The 20,069-nt window shown below is 37.2% G+C and overlaps 1 protein-coding gene across 1 annotated transcript in view; it reads left to right on the top strand.

The window, feature by feature from the left end:
* Window positions 1–226: 226 nt before the first annotated feature.
* LOC145999145 (uncharacterized) overlaps window positions 227–20,069 on the top strand; it is a 155,721-nt gene continuing 135,878 nt past the window's right edge. Inside the window, exon 1 of the mRNA XM_083136077.1 lies at window positions 227–427. The gene's annotated coding sequence lies outside the window, so the exon portion shown is untranslated. The remainder of the gene's footprint in view (window positions 428–20,069) is intronic.

The raw sequence follows: 20,069 nt of genomic DNA on the forward strand, positions 1-20,069 counted from the left end.
TGACATAACAATAATAAATTTATCTTTTGACATCTAAAATTAATAATTAACGTTCAATAATGATAGTGGAAAGCTTTCCCCACTCTACCCCCCCAGAACGTTGATAATCCGCTATTATTAGTTCTTCTGATTTTTTAAGCAGATCTCCTGATTTTTCAGGGGACGATCTCCCGATTTTTGAAAATCTGACCTGGCAACGCTGCTTCAGTGTAAGAATTATGTCATTTGTGTGAATGTGAACAGTTCTGAAATTATGGGATCGAAATTAAAGAATACAAATATTTATCGCTGCACAGAACTCGGAAAAGATTATCGTAGTTTATGTAGACTTTGCTTGACGAAGACAAATGGGAAATTGAACATGTGGCTAGAGGAAGGACAAAGAAGAAATATTCCAGGAAAGATATTGAACTGTTTATCGCTTATTGTGAGTATATTTTATTTGGAAGAATTACTTTTCATTTGTTGATTCGTCATACTGTTTTCAATGTTGATAAAGATATCCTGACAAATATTTAGGATTCAGTATATAAGAGTTCACCACGCCCTTGCTTTGAATTTTTAGGATGGTATTTTGATTTTCCCAACCTGTCTCCTATGGTGACGGTTTAAGTTTGTCGTCCGCAATGACGTATTGGCTACCAGATTAATGTGTCACTAGAATGTGAAACCATGAAATGACAATCCGATGTGCAGATTTTAAACACCTGCATAAGAATCTCTGGTAAATTTCTCGTATCGGACAAACTGATTTCTTCAAATTTACAGGAGAAATTACTTACCGAATGCAGTTTCTTTGTAGTTGTGGAAGTTAGCGGTAGTGTTTTCTCGCATCGTTCATTGAATTTTGCCGGTTAATCATCTTTTTTTCGATATAAATGTGTGACCGTTGCACGAGAGCTCGTCCATCGATTTACTGCCAGGTGGATGTAGCCTGTGCATGATGACGTAATCCAGGCCAGTGTTTCCAAACGCGTTTATGTAACTGGTCACACGTTTAAATACGTATGATCAGTTGAACGTGATCAACGTTTTGAAAATGATGTGTGCAGGATGCGTGGTACAATTGAAAGGGGTTGAAGATGATGTGGATTTTGTAGTACAGCATGGTATTGTTAAAGAAGAAATTGATTGTCAGAAATGTGGTAGCACTTGTAAGCTGTACGTTCAGGTAAATGGAAATTTATCTCTATGAAGCGAGTGGCAGGACCTGGCAAAATGAGGCGGAAAAGAGTTCCCTGTGGTTTTACTTGTTCTGCAAGATTAGGAACTTTTGTAGGACAAACTAAAATAAGTGTTAAGAAAATTGTACAATTTTGTGTACTGTGGCCCCTTCTGCCAAACCCAAGGCTAGCTCTTATTCAATTTGAACTTAAAATTTGTAATCAGGCGTTTGTTGTCCGTATATTCTAAATTGAACGAAAGGAGTGCTAATGGAACCTAACGTAACAGGCCTAACCTAACCTAGTAGGCATACCTCGTCCCTGTGAAGGTCCGTGGGGCTATCGTGAATTTTTGGGCTAACGTCAATGGTTTTTGGGGCTACCCGTGGATGGTTTGTGGGAAATAAGGAACAACAGTAAGTACTCGTTAATGTAAGAAATAGACATTATTTTCGTTACAAATTCATTATTTCACCTAAAGAAATGTTCCGCAATGCAGAATAGTGCGTTAGCTACATTAACGAGTACTTACTGTTGTTCCTTATTTCCCACAAACCATCCACGGGTAGCCCCAAAAACCATTGATGTTAGCCCAAAAATTCACGATATTCCCCAAGGTATGCCTACTAGGTTAGGTTAGGCCTGTTAGGTTAGGTTCCATTAGCACTCCTTTCGTTTAGTTTAGCATATACGGACTACATCGGCTTGAAGCAGCAGCAATAGCACATATTGTGCTCTCGTGCAGAAAGCAAATGGCTGCAGCAGCAATAGCTCGTCGGAAATAGATTTTCGTAGAAAACCACATGCATTCGCATTAAAATGGATCAAAACTACAATCCTGAACATCAACAACGCTACAGAAAATGATTTGCGTAAGTACTTTCTCCTGTAGATTTGAAGAAATCTGTCTCTGGTATAGTAAAGTGTTACTGAGTTCCAAACTGCACATTCCCTATTAGGAGACCAAAATTAGTTAGTATAACGAATTTCACATTTCCGACATTCCTCCTCACCAGTAAATAATGAGCAATTGTGCCGATCGCGGATCACTCAATTTCGCTTATCTTGCACTTTTTACACATGGTGGGGTGGAAACATTGCATATGGACTACGGTGGTCAAACTGTGATGGCCATTTCGCATGTTACAGAAGGGAAGAAACAACCAAGATAACTTACTCGATATGTCGCAAATATAGCTATTTTTGGTGAAATTAGCGAAGTGCCACCTTCAGCAATGTTTTTCTATGCAGAATACGTAAGTACGAATATTGAAATCAAAAGAAGTAGGAAATTTCAGCTGTTTGTCCGATACGAGAAATTTACCGAATTTCATACATGGGTATTGTTGAGTTGCTATGCAGAGTGCTTTTCTGTGGCTAGTGTGACCGCAAATATGGTGGCTAACATACAATGTAGGGAGAGGTCCTCTGAGTGAAATAATTGTGTCAATTGTAGTAGACACGAACTAGCTCTCTCATTCCTAGATGTTTTATACTATACTTCTCATGCTGATATTTTTTAGTTCATAACAACTGTTCCTTAACCCTTAGATTCGATGATATTCAATCTGACCGAAATGCACACAATCCAGGAAATGTGAATGCGTAGCAAATGCTGCATGCATAAAAATGACACTTTTAATTGTGTTATTGGAGATTTCCAAATGAAGTATACTTTTGGTAAATTAATGCGTTGTGTGCTTGCGTGCATATGCCATTGTTCATGTATGGATTGTGAGAGAACATCGTACATTCATACAGTTTTGTCGGTGGTGTTTATGGCTAGCCCCTTGATTTATGAGCATTTTTTATAAATTTTAGCTCAGAGAGATGAGTTTTGGTGATGTTACCACTAACCTTAACCTGAGGCACGATTTAGTGCTGATATCAATTTTCGGCATTTTTTTATGTTGAGGGTGATACATCCGCATTCTGCACGTGCATCTCGTGACTTGTGTGGGTATAGTAGCAAATTTTTATGCATAAAATGCTGCAAAAGTACTTCGAGATAGGTTTTTCTGGTAACACTTTCGTATAGTGGAAACTGATTTCTTACTTTTTACATAAGAAATTACTTACGGAAATCATTTTCTTTAACGTTGTTGAAGTTCGGGAATGTAGTTTTGATCCATTTTAATGTGAAATCAATTGTTTATCTGCGGAAATATCTCTCAGACATGCTATTGCTGCTGCCACCATTTGGTTTCTGCACGTGAGCCCAATGTTCCATGTGTTAGATCACGTAACCCCCGAGTTAGTGTTTCAAACCACAGAGCGAATTTACAATATTGAGATATTCTCCATTTTTGTTATTATTTCGCATACTCACTAATTTAGGCCTCACAACCACGAATCTGAACTTGAAATTTGGGGGTCACGTCTAGAAATTGGAAATCAAGGGGGTCCATGATCTCAACCAACAATGTATAATTGCTCATTATTTATCGCAAGATCTATAGTTTCACAACGAAATATACATGTTCCTGATATACTACAACCACAAATTTTAACCCTTTCAGTGCCAATTTGTCAATATAATTTAGAAAAATTTAGTTTTTTGGTATTTTCTTATTTGTGGCATATATATTTATGACATTTTTTAAAAGAATCAGTTTTGTCAAATTTTAGCCAAAATTGGCCACTTGCAATTGTGAGGGTTTGGTTTTTATATTATTTATACTTTTTTTTTTAGAATTGCTAGCTCCCACAAATGTAGGAATTACCAATTGAAAAATTCATTTTTATGTGTTTTATTGATTTATTAGATGTAAATTTTATTTTCAGGAAAGATATTAAGTTGTAAAACACTATTTAGTAAGGATTTATATAAAATAAAATAACAAAAATTTTCTCAAGCAAATCGATGTACAGATTGCAGTACCGTTCATTATACGAGTATATATATATTGCAATTGCTTTTGCAAAATTTATACATTTATTAATCAAAATCTCTTTATCATCAGTGATTATAAATTCTGTACAGGATTATCTATGTTTTCAGTTTAGTTTGTTTTTTTATATTATTTTTTTGACATGAAACTCCATGAAGCAGTTTTTTTTCTTTGTCAAACACAAATAAACGTTACACTTTTGGCACATTATCTTGCTCCTGCTTCCTCATCCTTCCATGCGACAACATAATGTATCTTTTAGTTCCATTGCTATTGGCCAATGGGATACAGAATCGTACCTCACATCAGACACTGGTAACTTTGATGGTTTCTTCAAGTTTTCAACATTTCCAATGTCCTGCGACTCCTCTTGAATGCTTGGCCTTCCCCTCTTTTTTGTTGGTAAATCTGCTTTGATGAGAGCTGCTACTAAATACATTCTGAAGTGAAAAAGGTCCAGGATTTTATGTGTTGGAATCTTGTGTGCAGTACAGTCCCTTTTTATATTGAAGCCAACAATTAGCTACTGAGCAATTCCAGATATAACGGACTGACACTTTAGGAGATTTTCTTCAGCTTTTTAAATTTTTAATTAGACAGATATGCAATATTAAATTTCCAAAACATCACCATGTTACATAACACAAAGAGTCCTTTTTAACCCAGTAACAAACTTTCCACAATTTTGTCTGACTATGGAGAAAATAATTATAAAAAATGCATGGTAACGGACTCATCCATGTGTCAACCCACCTTTTCAAATTACTGAATGTTTTGATAAAATTCTCTGAAAGTTGGCCACTTTTTCAATGATTAATAGTGGAAGGTGGTACAGTAAGACAGCAAAATCTGAATGCTTCAGTTTTATTCAGTGGTTCAGAAGAAAATAAAATAAGCCTGGTAACGGACTGACACCTTCTGAAATATATTCATAAACTCAACAGACTTACATATTCTTACTAAGAAAAATGTTTTTCTTTACTATATAACTGAAATTAGTTAAAGTAACACTAAAAGCTACTAACAATAAGTAACACTAAAACTATTTAAACACTGTACAAAGGTATATAAACTGTGCTAATACTGTATGACAATGTTACACTGCTTGCTTCTCAAAAACTTTAAATTGTTTTTCTAGTTCTCTTAAATGTGAAATTTCAAAAGGACCAGCACCCTACAATTCAACTGGACCATAAAATGAAACCTTCTTGTTTACAGTTTCTATATCATTAGGTCATGGCCAGAAAAAGCTGTTAACTGAACGATATTTCATCATTGTCCATGGTTAATATTCTGTTAATATAAAATGTCTGATCATAAAATACTGCATAATATTTCTCAACTTCCAAAGAATTGTTTTGTAATACTTCATAACTTCCAGAACACTGATTTTTCAAGAAGGAATGAACAAATTTCTGAGTCGATCCTGTATAGTTGGAGCATTCAATGACATTTTTAGAGATGACTTTGAAATGGTGAATATTGTGTGTGTTTGTAATTTGTTGAATTTTAAGCCAGTGTTCATATAGTGTTGCTTTCACGTCTTCTATGGTGAAAATTCTGATTTCTGCTACTACAATTTTTGTCTTTTCTTGAAGGAATGTGACAAATTCATGTGCACAGTGAATTGAAGTCTTTCCAGCCATTAGAGCTTTCCTCGACATCCTCGTTACTTCTCCCCCAATTGCATCTACAGCCCCTTTACCATGGGAAGAAATAGACATTATTTCCATTAGAAATTCATTATTACACTTAAAGAAATGTTCCGCAATGCAGAATAGTTTGTTAGGGATGTAAACAAGTGTGAAACAAATGATTTAGAGGTGTTTCCACTTTACGAAAGTAGTACTGTTTTTCTTATGTGGCTGTTCTTCATGATGAAACATCTGTTATTTGTGGTTTTAGCTAATTCATAGGTGTAGCAAATTGTCTAATCATGCTACAAATTCTAAATCCTCGTACTATGATGATTAACATTCTTGATTGTCTGTCTTGGGAATATTCTACTCTCAGGTCACGTGACTGTTAATAGTTGGGTGTGTATATATATTAGTATGCTTCTTCCTACTCCTCTCCTCTCCTCTACACTTGCAGATTTTATGAGCTAATGAATTTTCTGACCATGCCCACTTCCGGTTTTATCTACTTCCGATCTTACCTGCTTCCGGTTATGCCAGTATTGCCAAGATTGGTCTGTATGGTCTCTTTTTCTATATATATACAGGGTGACTGGTAATTAGATGTATTCCCTGAAAGGGGTTAAAGTAGAGACAATTTGGAATAAATTTGACCATATGATACCCCGTCTGAAAATTAGTTTTCGAGATAATCGAATTTCAATTGTTTTTTTAAAAAAATGACAATTTTCCACATAAAAAGATGAATTGAGAAAAAAACTGATCATTGTATGGAACATATTTCAGCGTTTTCTGATAGCTAACAAATAAGTGGTTCGTTGAAAAAAAAGTTTTTCCCAAATAACAATCACATGTAAGTAACGGGTGGGTCTAAACTTAGAAGTGATGACAAAAAAATGCACTCTTAGTTTACTTGGCAACGTATTAATAACAAAAATGGTATGAGACGAAGCGTACAAATTACGTAAATTACTTCCTTGTGACATCTGCTATCCAACAAGGTACAAATGTTGCTAACATTCACATTTGTGTACAAGAAATTATACTTCATTCATCTTCATGTGAATGGAATCAATGAACAATTAAAGAACATTACACATCTTGCTCAAAGTGGGCACCTCCGTTACGAATGGAAGCACACAGGTTTTTACGGACATTTATTCTCTTAACTAGTGATGTGATGGTGTCCTTGATGTGTTGGCCAGCTGTTAAGATCCTCTCCCTGAGCTCTTCTTGCTAGTTTACCAGTGTCTTGTCATGTGGCTCCAAAAGTAAAAGTCGCGAGGCTTCAAATTGGGGGATCGAGCCGGCCAGGGAATCGGGCCGCCTCGGCCAATCCATTTTTTGGGTAATTTTCATCCAGCCACTGTCGCACGCCCAGGCAGAAGTATAGATAGACGTAATCAACAATCATTTGATCGAGCCATTTTTCCTGCCCCAAATCTTAAATGGCTTCACTTATGAACATTTTTTGAGGAACGGGATGGCAATGTTCTTGGAGGATGTGCCTCTAGCTACAAGACGTGACATGATTTATCATCATGATGACTGCCCAGCTCGATCCCCCGAATGATTTGACGCCTTGCGACTTTTACATTTGGAGCCACATGACAAGACACTGGTAAACTAGCAAGAAGAGCTCAGGGAGAGGATCATAACAGCTGGTCAACACACCAAGGACACCATCACATCACTAGTTAAGAGAATAAATGTCCGTAAAAACCTGCGTGCTTCCATTCGTAACGGAGGTGCCTACTTTGAGCAAGATGTGTAATGTTCTTTAATTGTATTGTTCATTGATTCCATTCACATGAAGATGAATGAAGTATTATTTCTTGTACACAAATGTGTATGTTAGCAACATTTGTACCTTGTTGGATAGCAGATGTCACAAGGAAGTAATTTACGTAATTTGTACGCTTCGTGTCATACCATTTTTGTTATTAATACGTTGCCAAGTAAACTAAGAGTGCATTTTTTAATCATCACTTGTAAGTTTAGACCCACCCGTTACTTACATGTGATTGTTATTTGGGAAAAACTTTTTTTTTCAACAAACCACTTATTTGTTAGCTATAATAAACGCTGAAATAAGTTCCATACAATGATCAGTTTTTTCTCAATTCATCTTTTTATGTGGAAAATTGTCATTTTTTAAAAAAACAATTGAAACTCGATTATCTAGAAAACTACTAATTTTCTGACGGGGTATCATATGGTCAAATTTATTGCAAATTGTCTCTACTTTAACCCCTTTCAGGGAATACATCTAATTACCAGTCACCCTGTATATATATAAATACTAATACCCAAAATACTTTACTATTTTTGATATACTTAAGCATAGACTAGTGTGTCTAGCAAAATCTATATACAGGGTGGGGCAATTTAATGTTACCACTTATATGGTGTTTTGGTGGGGCAAAAAAATGTTACCACCGAAAGGGAAATCTACACATTTAATATAAACCTTCATCCTGTGATCCAGAAATGTGAATACATTTGAGCATTCTGTCAACCATTGAGTTCATGACCCTTGAACACATGTCTTGCGGTATAGAGCGTATCACTGTCGAAATTCTTTGTTTAAGGTCTTGTATGTCCCGCGGTTTTGTTGCGTAAACAGCCTCCTTTACCATCCCCCATAACCAGAAATGTCACGGGCTGAGGTCTGGTGATCTTGTGGTAACATTTTTTTGCCCCACCGAAACACCATCTAAGTAGTAACATTATTTTGCCCCACCCTTTATAATAACCAATACCGAAAATGTTTTAGTATTTTTTATAGACTTAAGCATAGACTAGTTTCTATTCAATTTTCTTAGTGTTTGTGCTAAATATATTATCTTCAAGTGAGATTGAAATATTTACACCCTCTAGAGTTATGATATATCCAGAAAAAATTATATATACAGGGTTTCGCAAAACTCTTTCAACAACGCTTGGGTGCTGGTAGATATCATAAAAACAAGTAACTTTTCCCTATAAAGTTTACCTCGAAGGTGCTTAGTTTCTGCGCTATAAGCGCTTAAAATCTATCCTCTACATATGCAACCCAACACAGCAAACGCTTGCTCTGAAATAACTACCAGGGGCGTGTGGCAGGGTTGCCACTAGCGTTCCTCGTTAAGAAAGGCGACTTGAAAACAACAACTTTGGAGTCTTGCCTGAGCAAAATCCAAAACATTAATGATACTTGCGATGTTATAAGAAGCATTCACAGTATTTATAAACTGACCAAGACAAATAATGGGCAGACTGAAATTCAAGATTAGCTACTTATTCTAAAATATCTCCATAATTGATTGATTGATTTGGTTTATTTTAATTCGCTTTTCTGCCACCTTTGGATAATCGCGAAGATGAGGATGATATGATGAAGTAACAAATGACACCAATGTCTATGCCAGGATTTAAACCTGAGACACCTGACGACGTAGCGAGCTGTGCTAACCATATCACCGCAGAGTGTTTCGTGTATCAACAATTGGAAGGAACACGTGAGATAGGGGAAATCCACGATCGAACCAATGTAAACATGATGTGTTTGCTGCCTCGTTTCGAACACGCAGACTGTAATGTTATTACAATTTATTTGAAAATTATACCTATCTGTGCTAGCGTTGTTGCTAATCTCTTCTCATATCGAATTAATTGCAATGCTCTTTTAATTTAATGATTGATTGATTGATTCATTGCTTGATTGATTTGCTTTATTTAACTTTTCTTTTTTATACCACTTTTGGCTAATTTGCGAAGATCGGAATGAGTGATGATATGATGAAATTGATGAATGGACACTCACAAACATCCATGCCCAAGCCGGAATTCGAACCCAAGACCCCTGGCTTATTTTAGAAAACAGTGGCAACCTATACATTTTACCGAGAACTGATATGCACGACTTCACGATATCGTTTGATATTGGTACATCAAGAGAAATCCTCGTAATTTACACTCTTTTCATGTTTGGGAATTAGTTTTCTCATTTTGTGTCTTTGCTTCGCATTCTTATCATCGAAAGTGAAAGGAAAATAATCAAAAGAAAACCATTGAGTACACGTCATAAGTTGTACATATTTATCATTCATAGCAACTTGATATCAACATTGAAATGTAAGAGTATTTTCGGAAGGCACCAAAATGTCAAATTTTAGTTCACCCTGGAAACAAGGTTTTGTAGCAAACGAGCGAGATTCTGACATCTAGATGAATTTCCGGGATATTTCTTGTGAATTTCTATTATTCTCATTGTACGTCATTTTTCTGCACTTTCAGCCAAATAGTAAATACTAGGATGAAAGATCCAGTGACATCCTTGTCCAAGTCTGAAGTAGTGTCCGGAACATTTGTTAGAGAGATCATGTGTTGAGATCACTAAACGTACTCCGTCACCGATGTGGCTCAAGAATATTCATCTTCCGGACATTTTTGTTTATTTTCAGTATAGAGGTTTGCCTTCTTTTTATAACGAACCTGATTCGCAATAGCGCTAGTTCACATTTTTCTAATAAAACAATTGTAATAACATTACAGTCTGTGTGTTTGAAACGAGACAGCAAACACATCATGTTTACATTGGTTCGATCATGGATTTTCCCTATCTCACGTGTTCCTTCCAATTGTTGATATTGCATGATACATGAAACAACTCCGTGATGATGTGGTTAGCACAGCTCGCTAGGGCGCCAGGTGTCTCGGGTTTAAATCCTGGCATAGACATTGGTGTTGTTTATTATTTCATCATATCATCCTCATCGTCGCGATTATCCAAAGTTAGCAGAAAAGCGAATTAAAATAACCCAAATCAATCAATCAATTATGGAGATATTTTAGAATGAGTAGCTAATCTTGAATTTCAGTCTGCCCATTATTTGTCTTGGTCAGTTTATAAATACTGTGAATGCTTCTTATAACATCGCAAGTATGATTAATATTTTGGATTTTGCTCAGGCAAGACTCCAAAGTTGTTGTTTTCAAGTCGTCTCTCTTAACGAGGAAAGCTAGTGGCAACCCTGCCACATGCCCCTGGTAGTTATGTCAGAGCAAGCATTTGCTGTGTTGGGTTGCATACGTACAGGATAGATTTTAAGCGCTTATAGCGCAGAAACTAAGGACCTTCGAGGTAAACTTTATAGGGATAAGCTACTTGTTTTTATGATATCTACCAGCACCCAAACGTTGTTGAAAGAGTTTTACGACACCCTGTATATAAATACCAAATAAAAAACAATGGTTAATCCTACTTGTAAAACTGAATGCAACATTTGTGGTAAATTCATATCTAAAACACTTGGCAATATATACTGGTCAACCAAAAGATCCTTAATTACCAACCCAACCCTGTCCCTATTGTGAAATCTTATCTAATCTGAACAGACATAAGAAGAGTTGTGAAGCTCAACCATCAACTAGCCAGACTAATCCTAGAAAAAGAGAAGCAGATATATCTCCAACTGATGGTCCTGAACCGAAACAAAGTAGATTTTTGACCACACCTAGTGCAACAGCTTTTGGTGGTCGACTTAATGATTACCCTTTTGAATCAGAGCCACATTGTGATATCAACAATTTCTTGAAGAACATAAAATCTTCAATAATAGAAAAATAAACTTAAAAATAAATCTATTGAGTTCTACATTATCCTATCCTCTGAATATGAGAAATCTGATGAAACATGTCATATACATCACCACTGTTCCAAGCCTTAGACTCTATATTTGAGTGATATAGATAATTGGGAACAAATCTATGCCCAGCTTATGGACACATAACTCAGAAATCATGAGGAATTTGAGGCTAAAGGATCTAGATGGAAATTTTGTGGGAGTCCACACAAACTAAAACTGTAAATAAGTCAATTTTCACCTCTTTCTGCTTCTACTTATGTCCCTCTTCCAGTGAATATTCAAAATAAGAGATTAGTGGTCAATATAAAAAATAAAGATAAGTGTTTTCTGTGGTGTTTCTTGGCACAACTTTACCCAGTTCCTGGGAAAGACAATCCAGGGCTAGTTCATCATTATGAATTGAACTCAGCATTAAAGAAAGTTTAAGCATGCTATGTCAAGTATCCAATATCCTGTTGCTATATTTGATATAACAAGATTTGAAAAAACAGGTAGAATTCTTGGCAATCAATGTGTATGCTTATACAAAAAATAATTTTGTATATCCTTTTAGAATAAGTACTGTCAATGATGATAATGCTGATGTCATCAATTTGTTACTTATTTCAGATGACAAGAATTTCCATTACTGTCTTATTCGCAATCTCTCATCTGATTAAAAAACAAATAAACTAAATATCCCCGGGAAATCAAGATTTGTCATAGGTGTTTGACTACATTTGATAATCGTATTCAACAGAACTATGTCAAATTTAATAATCCAGAAATTGCTAACAAGAAACTTGAAGAGCACAAACAATACTGTGGTGAGAATAGGCCTGTGCGTATGATTATGACCAAACCAAAAGAGTTTGAGAAATTCAAACAACACAAGACCCTGTTGGAGCATCCAGCTATAATAATAGCAGATTTTAAGGCATTTCTTAAACCAAGTAACTTTTCAGATCCTGATCCTGAAATCTCTTCTACTACACCTTATCAGGCTCCATAAGATCTGTAGTTATGGATATGTAGTTATGTGGCGTAATTCATTAAAACGTAATGAACCTTATGTATACAGAGGACCTAATGCTGTGAAACACTTTTTCCAAAAAATAAAAGAAGTAAGGAAAATTGGTAAAGATTTATTTGTCAAAACCAAGAGTACCATTATCTGCTGCTGAAGAGCAGTTATATGATACAACTGAGATCTGCCCACAGTGTAATTCATATTTTACATATAATAATAAGAAAGTTTATCACCATTGTCATTTCACGAGAGAAAATTTGGGGATTTTGTGCAACAGCTGTAATCTCAAAATACAAAGAGAGAAATTTATTCCAATATTCTTTCATAATGGCAGTGGTTATGGTTTCCACTATTTAATTAGGCATCTAAGTTATGATACAGAGCACATAGATGTTCTAGTAAAAAATCAAGAAAGATACATTAGTCTTAGCAAAACGGTAAACATTTCTGAGAACAGTACTATTAAGATGAGATTTTTGGACTCCATGCGATTTCTCTGCTGGCCTGGATGCTCTTGCCAGCAAGCTATCTAATGACAAATTCCAAATTACAACTAATAGTTTGCCTGGCTTCGGCATAGAACATATTAGACAAAAATTGGTGTATCCATATGAATATGTAACTGACTATACTAAGTTTAATGATGAATCTCTTGCTCCACAAAGGGAGTTCTACAGCCAACTCAGAGAAAAGAATATTACAGATAAAGATTACCATCATGCACAACGGATGTGGAAGAAATTAGGGTGTAGGGCACTGGGAGATTACCATGATGCTTATCAAAAATTGGATGTGACAATTCTTGCTGATGTATTCCAAGCTTTTAGAGAATTGTCTATGAATCTATGAATTGGACCCTGCACATTTGTACAGTCTCCCAGGGTTAGCTCGGTCAGCTATGTTGCTCAAAACAAAATTTGAGCTGGAGCTGATTTCAGATGTGGGCATGTTTCTTTTTGTAGAGAAAGCTATACGTGGGGGGATGGTACAATGCACACAAAGATATGCAAGGGCCAACAATACACATATGACAAAAGTATATAATCGAAATGAACCTTCTATCTACATTTTCTATGTTAATAAATAATTTGTATGGTTATTCAACGATGTAGAAACTTCCCTATGGTGATTTGAGTGGATAGATCCTACGTCAATAGACATACAAAATTTTGATGATAATAATTATGGTTTCTTTGCTGAGGTGGATCTCGATTTCCCTCATGATTTGCATAATCTATTTTTTGATTTGCCACCAGCTTGTGAGTTCAAGTGTCCACCTGAATCAAAACAGAAGAAGCTTCTGATGACCATTGAATCTAAAACAAAGATATATTATTCACTATAAGAATTTCAAATTTTTAATGGAGAAAAAGGTTCATGTAGTGTAAATTCGAAGAGTTCTTAGATTCAAGCATTCAAGAGTGGTTGAGGCCTTATATTGAAACTACAGCGCCTTGAATAACGTAGTGTGGAAAACGACTCAAGAAACTGGTTCCCCGAGACGATGACAAGTAGATGGCAGTCCGATCGACCCAGGTGCTAATTTTGTTATGAAAGTAATGCGGCTTAGTTAGTTTTTGGAATATATTGTGTAGATTTGTTTCTCTAGAAAGGCAGTAAGTGAATTGATGGAAACGGTTATATTTGTGGGGTGATTTGCAGTCACGAAATGGCATTAATGTGGAAAGAAAAGTAAAATAAAATGAATAAATAAATAGCATGCATAACACAAGAAAAAACACCGCAATGTGATTCCGGACGTCAGGTCTTGGGCTGTGTATTAGAGTTTATTTTTCTATGTTATTAGAATATAAATAGTATCCTGAGAGATATTTCATACCGAGGCGACAAACCACAAATGTCGCTTGAAAGCGAGCAGTCGGAAATCAATGCAGCCTTTCGACCGTAGGGACAAAAGCTCTGACTGCACCGTTTCCTCAAGGAGATTTTAGACCAAAGCGACATGCGACAAACGATACGAGGATTTCACACCAAAGCGACATGGGTCATTCGGTCCAAGGCAACTTTCATACCGAAGTGACACATGTTGCTTGGAAAGGAGCCAATCAAGAGCAACATTTCACATCGTAGCGGCATGACGGGAAGCACAGGCCAGCGTTCGGTTGGTGAAATCCTCAAGCGATAAGTGTCGCGTGCTGCTTGTCGCTTTGGTGCGCAATCTCACTAAAGCAAGACACTCATTGCATCGCGTATGCACGAACAACAAACCACGGCAGCATGTTGCAAGCTATTGAGGAAATGGTCCAGTATGAGCGACGCAGAAGCGACAAAGCGGCACGTTAGGCTTATCGTGTCGCCTAGATCTGTTGTTGTAATGTGCGGTTTATCGTGTCGCCTATCTGTTGTTCGCAAGCAACGCTTGTTAATAGACTGAAGGCACCATGTTGCTTGTCACTTAGTTGGGAACTCCCCCTGTAGTGCGTCGCTTCGGTCTCAGCACCCTTCCTTTAAGGAGCTTTCCGACCGTAGTAACAAGTAGCACGGGAATACGCCATATGAATGTGTCGTTTGCTGTTTGGACCCTCATGTGCAATGAATGCTATTTTACAGTCTGGAAGTGTGTGTCACTAGTGTGACAGTGTGAACATCCCGTGTCGCTTATCCCATTGGTTTGAAAGTTTCCTTACACTCATGTCGATGGCACTAAGAAAGATTTGGGGGGTTCCCCTTATCGTTTCATGCAATCATCATTATCATCATCGCCGTGATTAGTTTAGAGCGGAAGAAATGAGACAGTAAATATCAAAAATACAAATGCTTCAGTGTGTATATCTCTAAAAGAAATGATGATGATCATAATAATGAACGTAATTCATACACAAAAATTTAGTTGTCAAGAACGTTCCACGCGTATTTTTTCTCCCGTATTATTAACGAAAGTATGACGATAACAGGACGTGATCGACTGTCTAGAATGTTCGTTAATATCTTCGCGACCACTGTACCAAATATCAGAGCAATTATCACATCCATAGAAATGCTTCATGTAAAAGAATCAGACGTTGCAGCGAAAACTCCATTTACTTCCATTATAAGCAGTTTAACACCAAGGACTGGGGTCAACACCAGCGCCTCTTGCGGATCATTTTCGAGTGGAACCAGCCAGAGTGTGCAGAAACATGCCGTTTTCCACACTACGTTATTCTAGGCGCTGTAATTGAAACTAACACAAGATACACAACAGAAGCTACTTCAGATTTAGATAAGGATTTCTTCAAATTGATAAAGAAAATGCTGTCTATGGTAAGACCATGGAGAATATTAGGAAGCATGTAGATGTAAGACTACATCTAATAAGTTGGTAACAGATCCAAAATTTAAATTGAGAACAATATATCATGAAGATTTGTCACTGAAATGGAGAAGCCGTGGATCAAATTTAAAAAAATCTATCTATGTGAGAGCTACAGTTCTGGATATGTCAAAGCTACACATGCTGCAGCTTCACTATGATACATTGAAACCTTTTTATAAAGATCTATCTCTAACCATGCATCTGTTTGGGTTTAGAGAACAAGCTATGGAAGTGCCTGTTCAGATAGCCTCACCAAATCTCACTAATCTCGTGTCTAAACTAAATTGACTACTAATTATTCACTTGAACAGTATCCTAACAGAATAAAATGAATATACTGGTAAAATATTTTATATTTTTAATAATCCAAATTACAACCTTGGTGACAATGATGTTCGACCAGAAAGGAATACGTGATTAAATGCACAGAGGCATAAGTGGTGGAATGGGTGACCCGCAGAAGTGACGCATGTGTGTAAGAGGAGGCGTGTGAGCAGGCAAGACTCGTGATCCCAGCATGTTGCACCCAAGGTCACGTAAAGAACGAAAACGGGGAACAATACGCGTGACATTGAACTTCGACCAGGCACCAGACCCATTCGGGAAATTCCAGATAGTGGCGCATTCGACGGAAGCATGACATCACGGACACGATAAGGGAGTCTGCCGTATATAAGCGCGTGCTGTGCACCGAGGAACCGCAGTGCATCATCACCATGGCCAGGGGCAAACCTATTGACAGCACCGTGAGGAGAAGAGTGGTGGAGTTGCGACGGGATGGACTCAGTGAACGGGAAATAGGGCGCCAACTGAACTTACCCAAGTCAACCGTCCACTGCATCATCAAACACCACCAAAATATGGGTACTACAGAGCCAGGTAAGGCCCCCGGTCGAAAACGCCTGCTGAGCGTGCGTGACCTACGGATATTTAGGCGCTATATCCAGACCAACAATCATGTTTCTGTGGCCGAATTACGACTGTGGATTCGAGAACGCTTTCACATTGAAGTGTCAACCAGAACCATTCGCCGTTACCTACAGCGATGCGGTTACCGAGTGTACAAGGCTAAACGTAAACCCTTCCTTTCCATGTTGAACAAAGGCAATCGACTACGGTGGGCACGAATGTACCGGGGATGGACATTTCGGCAGTGGAACAGGGTTTTGTGGACGAACAAATCCATTTTCAATGTTGTGTACGGGAAATACGGAAAACAGTCATTCGTCGGAAGGAGGAACAGAATGAAGCAAAATGTTATGCACGTCGGGTACAGAAACCTGCGTCAGTGATGGTATGGGGATGCATGACGGCATCTGGGGTTGGCCCACTACATGTCTGTGAGGGCATTGAGAATGCACGCAATACACGCAAATTGGAGCGGCATCTTCCCACAGTGCGAAGGCACCTGTTCCACAGGCGGCGTCTCATCTTTCAACACGACAATGCCAGGCCTCATACAGCGCGGCTGACAAGAGAATGGTTAACTCGCCATCACGTGCGAACTCTGCCATGGCCACCATGGAGTCCCGACCTCACGCCCATTGAGAATGTGTGGCGTGTTCTTAAGCGACGTGTGCAACAGAGGGGACCCACGACAGTGGCTGCTCTTATTGCCTGCCTGCAGGAGGAATGGCACCGCATCGATGTGGAATACCTTGAACGACTCGTCCGCAGCATGCCCGACGCATTGCCACAGTTATTCGCCGACGGGGCGGCGTCACACCATGGTAAACAGGATCCCCTCTAACAGTGGTCGAACTTCAATGTCACGTGTAGATGGACGAAAATGTTTTATTTTGTGTGGACACCATACATTGCCGCGTTGCAGCGGAAATTTATGTTTTCCTTTGTTCCATGTAGCCTGCTGAATAAAATATGTTCAGCATATGCATGTGTTCTCCTTCTTTCACAACGCACTCCTATATTTGTGACTGGTCGAACTTCATTGTCACTAAGGTTGTATTATAAATTCCCCATTTGGTGGGAAACTACAATTCACCATAAATTCTGAGAACAAGGGTGAGATAAAAGTATTTACTGTGAGTAATATCTATCGTATTAGATATGATTAGATTAATACTATCACCACATATGATATATCTGTAAATGATTGTCTGTATATAGAGTTGCTGGGAGATTGCGACAAACTTATACCTTTGTTTTTTGAGTTGAAAATCAGTTATCCTATAATAAATAACCATTACCAAAATGCCTAATTATATTTTTGGTCATACAAAACAATGATCACAGTGATGAAATTCTTGTACTTGATATTAGTCAAAAAATTATGTACTGATCTACGAGCATTACAGGAAACTTTCAACTCAAATCCTTACTGCAAAAATAAAAAAATGAGGTAGAGAGATTCAGACAAGCCCAGACTACTAATGTAGAACACCTGAAACAACAATTAAATAATCAGAAAAACAGTGTTTTACAGAACTACAAGCAATCATCCAGAGTATCATTATGATAGTATAATTGCTGATTTGCGTGAGCAGTTCAATTCTTTGAGTTTCCTACATTGGAAAATAAAATTGAACTACAAACAGATAAGCTTCACACTGCTATAACTAAAGTCCAAGCCAAACTTCAAATATTGGAAGATTTTATAAATAATCTACCCTCCTCCAGTGAACTTAATGCCATTGCTCATAATTTACTAACATCAAACTCCAGGTTGAGACTTAAGAGGATTTTGCGAAAATTCAAAGTATCATAGCCCACATTGAAGACACTTTGGCAACAATGAAAAATAAACTAATGAGTCCAGGAAATACTGGAATCAAAATCACCTGGCATTACTGAAACTCTTGAGTATAGTCCAACAACAAATTACTAAACTGGAAAATCTGAACACTGAATCTGAATTATCCCATTTCCATCATTTGATAGATGACATACAAAACAAATTACAAATACTCCAGAAATCAACACCTACACCAAATGCCTTAACACAACTCCAAGATGCCATAAGTATTGTAGCTAATGCCACTGAATTAGATGCTGTGAAAAAAGCTTTGACGACACTCCAGAATACTGTAGCTATCTTAGCTACTTCTCAGGAACAAAGAGCTGTGAAAAGATCAGCAAATCGAATACTCAAATCTGAGGATATCAAAAGTATTCAGGTGGAAATTGCACAAATTCAAGAAACTATTACAACTTTGCCCACCAACCAAATTGTAGTGAACTTCACTCATTGTTTATGGAAGCCAAGTACAAGATTTCTCTATCCAGAGCTCCAAATTGAGGCTTGTGGAGAGCTTACAGCAGATTATCTCAAACATCAAGCTTCAAATTGGGACCATAGAAACAAATCAAGAATCAGCCTCATCAAGTTTCACCACACAGCTTCATGATTTGAAAGAACAATTTAAACAATTGTATGTTGATGTGAAAATCAAACCCAGCTATGATGAGGTTGTTCGTACTATAGTAGAATACCTGGAACCAGTGGTGAGCATATTAGATGAAGCAAAATCTCGTCAATTCTTCTCTGTTGAGATAGTTCGATTTCACAGTGTTCCAAATACACTGGACATATGTTAATGCTGGTGATATTTACAAATTTTTAATGTTTGGATATTTGAAAGAAGGGAAACAATTTTAGGTGCCACTATCCACCATACAAAGAAAAAGATGGTGTGTTCAGAGCACCTCAAATACCAATAGCATCGTGGGATAATACTACAAATAAATATAAACTACATGAAGATAAACAATTGTCTGTTTTTGATGTTGAAACTGGTGACCAATTATTATTTGAAGTCATACAATTGCATTCTGAGGATAATCATTTTTATGCAATCTTCTCACCAGACTCAATGTCTTGACAAGATGTAGTCAATGAACTACACAGACCAGCTCGTCATAACTACAAACGTCTATCTGTGATAACAAAAGGAATTGATGATCTATGGGAAGCAGATCTGGTTGAAATGAGCACAGGAAATTTGAAAATACTACATAAAATAAATCATGATTTTAAGTACTTGCTTACTGTAATAGACACTTTCAGTAAATATGCTTGGGCTGTTCCTCTGGAATCTCAAACAGGAGCTTGTGTTATTGAGGCCTTTAAATCTATTTTCGAGCAAGGTAGAATACCTCATCACTTACAGACAGGAAAAAAAAAATTCAATTACACATTCACCAAATTGATGCTCCAGCATAATATTAGACATTATTCTATATACAGTGAGTGATTTGAAAGCTAGCATAATTGAAAGATTCAACAGGTGGAAGCAGTTTATTTTGCTAGGTGACTATAGGTGGGTAACAATTTTATCTGATCTTGTCCATAATTACAATAACTCTATGCATAGAACCATATGTATGAAGCCGGCTGAAGTGACTAAATCTGACAAAGTACAATTGATTTCTACTGTTTACTGTCCTAAATATCAACACACGATCA

The sequence above is a fragment of the Lepisma saccharinum genome, chromosome 15 (genome assembly GCF_977018435.1).
Source record: "Lepisma saccharinum chromosome 15, izLepSacc3.1, whole genome shotgun sequence".
NCBI classification, from domain to species: Eukaryota; Metazoa; Arthropoda; class Insecta; order Zygentoma; family Lepismatidae; genus Lepisma; species Lepisma saccharinum.